Genomic DNA, 9,833 nt, shown 5'->3' on the forward strand with positions numbered 1-9,833 from the left:
CAGTCCAGAAAGAGCATACCCTATTCAGATGTCATAGTCTACGAGAGCAAGGAAATTCAGCTTGTGAATATTTATCAAAATATAGTCCAGTTTTGCCGTAGTGGCGTGTTTGGGCCACTTTGGCAAAATATTGTGTGTAAGTGATAAAGAGGAGAACCTGGGGGCATATTATCAAGGGCCTTGTCGCCGCTTTAGCGGGACTTTTTTCCGCTAAAGGGGCGATAATTTTAACACCCTATTAGCAAGCTGTCGCTAACAGTAGTTAGCGACAGTTTGTAGGCGATAGCGAGCGGTTTGGGCCCCGCTTTGCAAGTCAGCGATTTTTATCGCTAATGACATGCAAAGTGGGCGTACCCAACCTGTTAGCGACTGAGCGCAGTCGCTAACATTGCTGTCACCTATTTTCAACGCAGGCGTAGCGATAAAAAAATTCACGCTTACCACGAATATCGCTGCAAACTAGCGCCTGCTCAGACCACTTCTTAACCTGTATATCCAATGAGAGTTGGATATTCAGATTAGGACCCTATTGGCGTTAACGCCTGAATATCACTGGATTTCCAGCGATATTCACGCATTAAGCCGCTATCGCCGGATATTTTATCGCATTTGAGATAAACGTTGCTAATAGCACGTTATTGCTCCGATAAAATCCGGCGATGCGCGGCGATAGAAAAAATGTTGATAAGGTTATTTAGTGATTAATATCACTAGTTGCTGATAATATGTCCCGTGGATTTTTGGCTATGGGATGTATCGCATTTTGCCTCTATATTCTAAGCTTGCATCACAGCTGTAAGAAGTTGGGTCATCGGTTGAGGAGGGTGAACCCCTACTCAAGCAATAAACACAATCCTTGTCATGTTGACACACAAAAGTCGCTCAAATATACTGTGCTGTACCCATGGAGATGTTAGCACCAAAGCAGTCAGGCCTAACTTAGAGGAAGTGTGTTTATGCCGCACATACAGCGATGCAGTGAGAATGTAGGAAACTTGGTTTTTGTTGCAGCTATCCCCCGACTTTATTGCACCCCTTTTTTTGCTGATAGATGCTGATTTTTTACTTTGACAGTGCACTGAGGCCTGCTAACCAGATCTCAGTGCCAGCGCTCCTTCCTTGAACCAATTTGACGTCTGATTGTTGACAATTGGCCAAGGACTTTATCTCCCTTGTAAGTCCCTAGTAAATGGAACACCTGCTGTCTAGGGTGTGGGTACAAAAAACGGTCCCTAAGGGCTACAGGATATCTTATGCCACTCTAAGGGACCTACACACAAATTCCACACAGACTGCTATTGCAGGCTGTATGGCGAGGAGCAAATTATGAGTGAAAACACAATCTGACACTGTGGTAAATAATTAATTACCCTGTCATAATTTCTATACATTAATAAGGATCATGCATATAATGAGAGGCAGAGTCCGTGGTGTCCGATTCAGAAGGGTTTTAATTCAATAACTCGAGTTACTGGAGAATCGGGTTCCATCTCCACTAGGGATCAGGAAGGATCGTCATCTAAATCTTTATTCACAAACACATTATATATAGTTATAACATACGTTGACTTGGATAGAGAAGGCGGAGCACTCCAGGCGGAGCAAGTGAAAGAGAGAGATAAGAGCACATGGGCGTGAAAGAAGGCGTGTAAGAAAACGTACACGTGGGTGTTCACTTGATGAGTCATAGGTGTGTCATAGGTGGGTGGATACATAGAGGGGGTCTGCATGGTCAGCAGGAACCTTTACCCTACTTGCGCGCAAAACTGGTCATGACGTGGAATTGACGTGTAACTGGGGAGAGCTGGGGGGAGCTGACTTTAGCGCTAGTAGAAAAGTCTGGGATGTCAGAACGACCTGCACCCCTGGCATTATCTGATATCTTGTGTTTGGAGGATGTATTGTCTGAAGTAAAGGTCGCTCGAGCAAAGGCTGCTCATCACTAAATACTAGTGTGTGCATATATTTCTTCGTGCATTGCGTGGGCCATGGGCCTTCTATGGAGGCAGGTTCAGTAAATCACTTGAATGGAGACAAAAAGGCTAGGCCCTATCTTCTGCAGGCGGAATATGTTTATCCCTTTCATTAGACAGGAATGTGTTTCTGCTGAGCAGGGCAGATAACTGTAGGCAAAATACTGTCTTGGCAGGCCGAGCTGGGCACCTCTCGGCTGAGCAGGAAGTAAGTGAGAGGTCAGAGATACATAACTATTCTGCAGCTTTCAGAGTGAGAGGAGGCTTGGAGCCTGAATTCGGGTCCTGGCTCGGCTGAGCCACAAAAACGTGTACCATGTAAATGCATTGGCAACATAGGCCTCAGTGCAGAATTAACGTTTCATTCATGGTGGGCCTGGTAACTGACATGCTAACATTAGATGGAAATGCAGAGCCATTATTATTACAGGCATGAGAAGGGATTGCATGATGACATGGACATACATGGGGAATATGTACATACATAGGGTGCGTGTAGGGAACACACTGGCCACGTAAAATTTCTATTTCCTCAACACACTCCTGGGTGTCATGCCAAAGTCACTGCATTTAATATATGCAAGTCACCCTACAGCAGGCCTTCGAGCCCTAAGGCAAGGTGCATTATGTTTTATGTGAGGACATTTGTGCACGAGCAGATATGCCCCTGTAATGTCTAATTCTATTACTAGATATTGCAAGTGAACAGGGAAGCCATCCTAAGGTATGCACTGGGCACTGGTCAAAACGAGTTACTCAGATACATAGTGACATCACTGAAAGCTATGGTGCTTGGTATCAAACACCTCGTATTCGTAAACCCACACTGATTCCAGTGATGGTTTTGCTAATACATACACCCAGAGGCTACCTTAAAGGTGCCCCATAACTCTACTGGTCCTCTACTGGGCTGGCTAACTGGTCCACTCCAGCCTGTCACCAAGTTTCTGACCCTCTAGGAGGTGAGAGCCCCGCTCTCCGATGTCAGAGATAACGCTTGCTCTCTGAAGAGGTGTTTACACTTTCTCCAGCAGGGCGGCTAGAAAATGAGCATGTCTCTCAATAGCGCAAAGAGCCAGTCAGGCGTCATGGACTATTGTTGCTGGAACTTCTTGTTTGTGGCAAAACCCTTGCGCAAACAGGCCCTTTAGCCATCACTAAGAGCCCAAAATATCAGTGTTTCTCCTTTCTTCACTGATTAGTGCACGTTGATGTCAGCCATGCATCTAGGACCTGGGGAGGAACATTTTGGGGATCAGAGGCCTACTCTAGCAGAGGCCAGCAGAGCTCAGGCAAGTCAAGTTGCAGGTCCAGGCAGGTCACCTTAACAGATGCAGGGAGACCTTTGGAGGTTACTGTGTCCCTGTAGATTAGAACAAGAGGTCAACTAACTTACCTTTGGAGTCACTCATGTTAGCCTGGGATGAAGGAAGCAGGCCAGGTCTTTCTTCTGAGAGAGCAGGACAGGCTTCAGCTAGCATATCAGTTCTCTAGTGAGCAAGGCAAGCCTCTAGCAGCAAGGCAGTCCTCTGGGGTAAAAGGCAGAACTTCTGCTGTAGTCCACAGGGCTGGGAGTGTATCAAAGATGTGTTCTGAGGGTACTACATTTATATCTAGCCCACATTTGGTTTTTGAAAGTTCTTCCCCTGCCAAGGCTCCAGGAAATCTAGGGTGATAAAGGGCCAGTGTCAGGTTCATTTATGTGTGTGCTGAAGGCTGCCCTTTGAAGTGTAAGTGGGGAAGAAAACAGCTCCGCACAGCCATACTGGCAGGATGACCCATCCTGCCAACACCTAGTCCTTCTTTGTCTAATGATCTGAGATACACAAAGCTAAGTTAATCACAGTCATGTGACCCAGGACACTGGCGGCAGGCACCCAATGGTTACAATTAAAAAAATTCAAGTTAAAAAAATGCATTTTCAAACTTTACAATTAAAGATTATTTTAAATTGCAATTAATTTCAGCATAAACAAGCCCCTTGCAACATTTTTACGATACTGTTGCGTCACTTCTGTGACGCACCGGCGTCGTAAACCACGCGCCACCATGCAACAGATTTACTTGTGAGATGCTTCATGTTGTAAAGCCCTGCTCTACATTATACCTGCGTCCGGTATAATGAATGCAGGGTGGGTGTTCAATCGCAAGGAAGCCCCGTAAAAGTGACTCCGTGAAATCTACAAGATTTCACTGAGTCACTTTTACATCCCCGTTGAGTCAAAACCTTATGCATGCTTGTAGCAGACGTAAGGGGTGACGCAGCACAGCAAGTATAGGCGGACCCTGAGCATTGCTGGAGTTGTGTCGTGTTTGCGATACGACTCCAGCACTGGGTCAACTATAAGCTGACAGATGCGTCACGCATCTGTCTCTCCTTCCGCCATGGTGCCCTGCATTCTAAATGCGGCGTATCCATGGTGGCGCAAGGGATTCCTAACGTCACACAACATAACTGGAGCATCCCTGCTGATCTTCAGGGATGCGCCAGTTATTGTAAATCTGCCCGACATCTTTACCTGCTCCCAACCCAATTTTATCACGTAATAAATGTAGTACAGTAACCCAATGACTTTCTCGAGGGTGCAGCAGTTCTTCTTGAATTCCTTGAGTTCGTCGGTGAACCAGGGGGTTTTCTTGCTGCCCGGTCTGCTGGGAGGGTTCTTTAGTGGTGCGAGGTCATCGGCGCAGGTGGTCAGCCACTTGGTGAGGTTGCTGGCTGCTTCGTTTTGGTCCGTTGTGCTGGTGGGAGTGTTCAGGCTGAGGGAGGCGGTGAGCTGCTCGGCGGTGATATTGCTCCAGCTGCGGCGGGGGACCCGTTGCGGTTGGTGGTGGGCCATAGTTCTACTGAAGCTGAAGTGGACGCAGCTGTGATCTGTCCATTGGAGTCCGGTGGCGTGGCTGAAGGAGACGTGCTTGCTGGATGAGAAGACGGGGTCAAGCGTGTGTCCGGCATAGTGGGTGGGGGTGTTCACCAGTTGCTTGAGTCTGAGGTTGGCGAGGTTGTCCATCAGGGCGGTGGTGTTTCTGTCGTTGTTGTTCTCCAGGTGGAAGTTGAGGTCCCCTAGGAGGATGTAGTCGGCGGAGGGAAGGGCGTGCGGGCTGATGAAGTCTGCGATGTCTTCGCTGAACTGTGTGCGTGGTCCCGGTGGTCTGTAGATGAGGGTGCCTTGGAGGGTGGTCTTGGGTCGGTGTGTATCTGGAAGTGCAGGTGCTCGGCGGCGGAGAAGGTTTTGTCGGAGTTAGTCGAGGTTCGGATGGTGTTCTTGTGTACGATGGCGATGCCTCCTCCCGTCTGGTTGACGCGGTACTTCAGGGTGATCTTGTATCCGTCCGGGATGGCTGTGGCGATGTCGGGTGCTGAGGAGGCGTTCATCCAGGTTTCGGTGAGGAAGGCGACGTCCAGTGCTGATGCGTCCAGCAGGTCCCAGAGTTCCATGGCGTGCCTGTGGATGGAGCGGGTGTTCAGCAGGATGCACTTCAGGTGGTTGCTATTAGTGTTGGAGTCGGCGGGGGCAGTGCAGGTCCGGTAGCAGGTGAAGCGGCAGGCTTTGCAGGCGAAGGGTCCGTTGGTGCGTCTCGGGGTGGCTCGGTAGCAGGCGGGGTTCCAGTCGGCATTGAGTGCGTTGAGAGTGGCGGCATCGTAGGTCTGTCGTGAAGTCTTGCATCGGCGGTGAGGACCAGGGGTCCTGGCGCTGGGCGCAGTCCAGGCGCGGACGGGCACAGATGGGCTTACCTTTGGCGCGCCTTCGGCGCACAATCGGTGCGCCCGCTGCGCGTCAACGCTGCTCGTGGGAGTGGGCGTCATAAGTAGGGAGCCGGGAGGGCGGGTCGGCTGGGTCTCGGCGAATGGGCGGCGGGGGGCGGGGCCGCAGGGAGGCAGCGGCGGGAAAATCGGAGCAAGCGGCCGGCTCTGAGGTGGCTGGGGCGCTCTGGCGGCCGGTTTTTGGGTGGCTGGGGCGGTCTGGCGGCCGGTTCTCGGGTGGCTGGGGCGCTCTGGCAGCCGGTTCTCGGGTGGCTGAGGCTCTTCTGCGGCGGTCGGTGTCAGCGGGGACAGGAGGGGGTGACCAGGCCTAAGGAAGGCGCGGTGGTCACTGAATATACAAGAATTGCTTTCTGCTGAGGGAAATTTTTCTGACAAATGCCTCTATTTAACTTTCTTGATAGAAAACGACCAGCAGAGGTCAGTAAAATACCAGAATCAGGTTAGCATTCTCTAGATTCCAGTCCATAGAAATTATCTTCCACCGGCACCCATAGACAATAATATATTTTTCAAATCTTGATTATTCAGTGATATGACCACCGAAGGCCCTGCTTTTATATTGAAAAATAGAGCTTTGGACTATACCATTTCCTGCTGAAAGGCAATATTTCTCTCCATGTGTTCCCACGCAGTTTGGTACTTATTTCCTCCATGTTAAAGAACAGGAGATGTTTACTTTCAGCACCCAGGCTAATGTGCTGCATAGCTAAATACATACATGGTCCCAAAGGCTGTAGTGAGGTCATAGAATTAACTGCACACATTGCAAAGTTAGCATTAGTTAGTATATGCTTGGCAGCAATCTTGCCGCTTTGCACACGTTACTACATGGATCTATTCTCGTGGATAGCCTGCTGGAGCATTCTCACATGAGAACTGTCTGCTTTTCACACAATTAGCTGTACACTGTGCTTCTCGTCTGCACAGCGCGTTCAAGGTCGAAAAACAATGCATGCTGTTGATTCACTTTGGTCAATCCCATGCCCATAGACCCAACATTGCACACAGTTGCATTACTGAAAGTCGAGTGCTTTTAATTGCATTCATGAAAAGACACTTAAAGAGGTTTATTCCAATGAAGAAGAGCTGTGCTTGTCCTGGGATGTAATTCCTTGCACCTAAACTTGGAGGTATGGGGTCCCCCTGACAAAGCCTAGAGGTCTTTTATTCTTATAATAAACTAGGTTACAGCAAAGGGAGGGTGGTAAGGCGCAGTAGTCCTGTTTACACTGTCATTATAATATGATTTCCCCTTTTGTGCTTTATGGAATTGTAACCATGCTAATTACATTGTTCTTATGTATTTTGCTGCTAGTGTTGGCTAGTATACTGCATTGTAGGGGACGTTAGTTAAAATAAACATTTTAAACTATATTGTGTCTCTGTTTACCCGTGTTGTGGACAAGTATGAGTGTTTGAACGAAAGAATGTTCTTCTTCCTGTGATTCCTGAGAGGGACAGAGTGAAGTGTTCTCGGATGCCTAATCATTGGTAGCGTCGCTGTAGTACGGAGAACGAATGAGACATTATAGCTTGTCGGATTGGGGTTCTGGGCACTGAGATGGGTTTTCTGGTACACCACTACAAAACCGAGGTCCTCGTTTCCTGCCCATTGTTCTGTGTATGTGAAGAATCTCTGCAACAAGGGCAGACTGATTGCGTTGCAAATGCTTGTTTTCCTTTCTCTCGACCCTATTTAAGCTGGACTTAGAACTGAAGTGCTTTTGCACCCACTTACTCACCTATTAGTCTCTAGTATATGTAAGTTTATTGACACCTGTGATACGCAGCACCTATTGTGCCGTCCACTACAATAACAATGAAAACAAGCCTTTAGGCCTGCCCTACTTAGCCTAACAACAGCAGATCAAACCCTGCTGCACACACCTAAGAAAATCATTACTTTGGCAGTTACGAAAACCTTATTTTAAATAATAAATAAGTCACCACTTAGAAGACCTTACTGCCCACATACGGTGCAGAACATTTACGGATTGAAAATAAGTCAGGCTGGCTCCAAACCCAGCCAGAGCAAAGCTACCCATAAACTGGTTTTGAGTAAAAACAGTGAACGCGCCATTTCTAATGCCACTCATGTTCCATTCTTTCCTCAAATGGAACATGAGGGGCATTAGAAATGGCATGTTCCCCAAGTGATCAAAACAACATTGTCAATAATCAGGCCATGACTGGCACATACTAAGTATGGTTTACACACTTTAATCTATGACTTTAGACTTGTACCAGCTATAGACTCCATTCAAAGACTTATTTTTATATTTAATAAATGTCTGTTCTAATGGTGACATCAGATTTTTATTTTATAAAATATGTGAGAAATATTACTTTTAAAAAGCTACTTATTCCTCTGGCTGAAGCAACTGAAGGCTAATTTACATTTGCTCTCCAGACACAGCCCTTGTTGTTAAGAGGTGTTTTAATCCTATTGCAGGAAGACCAATTAGGGTGGACCCAGGAAGGTAATTTACATCAAAGGAGCCTGCCATGTCCCAAGTAAATGTTAATTGACATCTGGAAAGGCCCTACCGTTGTACTCATAGTCAGGCTGGCATCCCAAACAGCCGGAGAAAAGGTACCCCTGGAACCAATTTTGAGGTAACACAGTGGAGGCGGCAGCTTATTACCCTAGGCACAACTCTGGGCGAGTACACATTTTCTGCACAAGGGGAGGAAGGGCTTCTCCATTTGGATTATGAAAGTGAGGTTCATTGTTGAATGGTTGGCAGTATGGCTAATAGGATCACTGAAAATGTGGGGAGAGTTTCCCCCTGGAACTTTTACCCCTTTGGTTAGGGAGTGCTCCAGTCATCACCACCCACTAGCTGGGGCAAAGCATAAATCTGGGATCGTCAGGCATCAGCCTTTCAGGACTTGCAGAAGACAGGAACAGGTTTGGGCCTGCTGAACCTCCTTCCCGAAAGACCAAAGACAAAGAAGTGGACCATTATGGGTCAATTGACATCACTCTTATATGGCTGCAGGTACACAACAAGCTACAAGATTCCTTTTTCCCGAAGTAACCAGCTGACCAGTTTCAACTGCAAGGGTTCTGGACTTTACTACTGACCTCTGGCTGGAACCCTCAGAGTCTCTACCTGCTTCCCCCGAGGTCCTAGTGACCTGATAAGTGTACTCCTATGGTTGCATGAGCTACAGAAGAACATTTGGAATCCTTTGTTAAACTTTTATTTCAGACCCTCAGTGGCACCCACCAGAAAAAAATATTGAACTGGCTATTTCACCATGTCGGGCGAATTTGGTCCTGGTCTGGTCTCCCAACGCCTCTGAAAAAAGAATAAATTCTCATTCTGATTTGGGACTTACACATTTTTCAGTGATAAATCTCCAAAGCTCAAGAGGTCCAGCATGACTAACCTGTTTTAAGTATCCGGCCTTCGGTGGAATGATGGCGGGTACAATTTGAGCACTGGCTTTATCGAGAGCATTGTCCGAGTGCTGTATCTCTCACCCTGTCATTTGTACGGTGGCCTTCTAGCTAGGGTATGAGCTACAACCTGATTAGGGCTTGCCCAACTGAAACTCGCCTGCCTTTGGGAGCCCTTTGGGTACCTGAGAGTGGTTTACTACATGAATTGCTGCTCATAAGTTTAACTTCCTCCGGCCGAGCAGGCGTAGGTGGAATCTGGGCCTTTTAAAGTTTTTTTAGTTTGTCAAATTTCATTGCTCTCCACATTCTTGCTCTTATCTGGAATGTATTGGTTCAGCAGTAGACAGTGTCCGTGTCTTTCAAAACTAATAAATAATTAAAAGAATAAAAATGGTGCATGGATACTGCTTATGACACTATTTTCCAGTCTTTCGCTTTTGGTATTTTTCTCCCCATTCCTGAGCCTTCTCTGATTACCACCCTGTTTGGTGTATGAGCACCCAGCATTCCTCTGCTCCTGTGGCTAAGTCAGATACGGGCGGCCTTTTACATTGAACATTTAACAAACTACTATACTCTGCTTTCACCCTCTGTTATTTTCAGAACCAATGCCATTTTGTCAATAGAAATATAATTGCCCCACAGACGTTTTTGTCCAAGACCATCTGGTTGTTTGACATCACAC

Source organism: Lissotriton vulgaris, chromosome 3_1, assembly GCF_964263255.1.
Source record: "Lissotriton vulgaris chromosome 3_1, aLisVul1.2, whole genome shotgun sequence".
Lineage (NCBI taxonomy): Eukaryota > Metazoa > Chordata > Amphibia > Caudata > Salamandridae > Lissotriton > Lissotriton vulgaris.